Genomic DNA, 2,292 nt, shown 5'->3' on the forward strand with positions numbered 1-2,292 from the left:
GGGGTTGCTCTGATGGTAAGCAACCTCCACTTCCAACCAAGAGGTTGTGAGTTCGAGTCTCCCCAAGAGCAAGGTGGGAAGTTCTTGGAGGGAAGGATGTCGGGGGTCTATTTGGAAACAATCTCTCTACCTTAGGGTAGGGGTAAGGTCTGCGTACACACTACCCTCCCCAGACCCCACTAAGTGGGATTATACTTGGTTGTTGTTGTTGTTGTTGTAAAATTTTGGCAGAGTTTGCTATTTGGACACTATTTTTTTTCTCTTTTTTTTTTCAATATTCCAGTATTTTTAGAAGCCGGTCAGCATGCAAGTCTGCAGCAATTAAATGCGTAAAACAAACAGGATGCAAGAGGATGGTCTTTTCATTTCAGGTTGCTTGTCCTAGACGGACCCAAACCCTGTGTTGAGTCCCCTAAGTCAAGTGCACATGATGCAAAATAAGCGTTCCTACTAGGGATCCGGCATGAGGTTTTGTTACACTAGGTTTATCCTGGGTGTTCGTTCTAGACCTGCCTTACCCGAGCGGACAACTCGAGCCGAGGATAGGAGCTGCGTACCGGTAACCAAAAGATCATCCGGTTCTGCAACTCCTCCGAATCCTCGTTCTATTTTGGGATATGACGTTAACAGAAAGAAGTCACGACCAGCGTGCACTGCTCAAGAGAAAGAAGAGAGGGATTTCGTAGCAGTTTATATATACAGTTCACATAATATCAAAGCGGTAAAAAACAACATTTAGCACATTAGGCCCAAAGATGTAATAAAACCAGATATTAAACAAAGCCAAATATAACAATTATTTTAAGCTCGAACTCTTGAACTCTAAACCAGAGATTCTGGGTTACATCCCCAACAGAGTCGCCAGAGTTATCACACCTACTTTTTCACCTACACCTCCGCTAAGGGGCGTAAAGGGAGTTTCTCCAATTACAGGACAATCGAAACGGGATTTTATTTAAAGATTCAGAGTCGCTACTTGAGATATTTGTGGTGTCCCAAGTCACTGGTTGAATCCCGAATCGAGGAAAAGAATGACTCTGTATTACAGTCCACGCACCAAAAATCCGAGTAAGAAATTCTGTTAACCTGGGAGAAGGTGTTAGGCATTCCCGAATTTCGTGGTTCTAGCACGGTTGCTCAACTGTCATCTTTGGCGTAAATTATCTGATTTTAACAATTATGAGTTTATGTATAAATGTTAACTTTTAACCGCTTTTATCATATACCATTTTTATCGAGAATTGCAACATCGTGAAAATATATCTCGAACCACGTCACATCAATGTACCCGTGATTACCGACATATTTCGACTCTATCGAGATTTGGATTTGGGTCACATAAATGTGCACCCGAGTTTGAGAAGATAAATTTAAAGGCGCGCCCTAAGCGACTAACATAGTGTTATTTTGGGCGAGGCCGTGAAATTTTACTAAACGGCCCGTCCCGGAATCTAAGCAACTTCATAAACACGTATAGAGGGCCCCGCAGCTTTTGCATTTTTTGTTTGGCGAGGCTCGTCTCATTTTTATTTTAAAGGTCGTCCTATAGTGACTATGTTTTCTATTTCGTTTGTCTCTAAAGTAAATGAGGAAAAAGGTCCTACTTTATTTACATACTTACGAGTTATTAGTTGAGTTTCGAACATGATTCGTTAAATCTAAAATGAACGTAGTAAGAGCAATCTATTTGATAGTTATTGGCTCAGGTCCGACATATAAGGGGTAAAACCGGACCTGGGCCATACTACTTCAAATTGGACTTAGTTACTGGTTTCTATACATATTCATAATTTGCCAAACTAAAAACAGTGTCATTTTTGTTAACAAATTTTTACCAATTTAAAGTGATATTCTACTAGAATGAATGAACCTGAAAAATCTGATTTTTTATCCTAGACCACTCAGATGCTGAAATTAACCAATTGAACTTGTTCTTACGAAATTAGATAAGCAATTTGTTAACTGAAATAATTTAAACTATTGAATAATCAACATATGGCCTGATGTGTGTTTGGAACATGCTTTTAAACAAAATAGACTGAAATGACAAAACATTACTACTACATCATTAGTCTTTATTAGCTAAAAGCATACAGAAGGGGGGGTGGATTTTACAACTAAATTACTATAGAATAGGCATGTCCAGTTATACATAAACAAACACCTACATTACTCTAATAAAAGAAAGGTATTCTAATGTACATACAAACAAATAGACAACTATAATGAATTTTAAAACTTCAACTCCTCATTTCTTTGTATTCATGCTTCAAGTTTCAGTTTACAAGAACC

The sequence above is a fragment of the Nicotiana sylvestris genome, chromosome 1, assembly GCF_000393655.2.
Source record: "Nicotiana sylvestris chromosome 1, ASM39365v2, whole genome shotgun sequence".
NCBI classification, from domain to species: domain Eukaryota; kingdom Viridiplantae; phylum Streptophyta; class Magnoliopsida; order Solanales; family Solanaceae; genus Nicotiana; species Nicotiana sylvestris.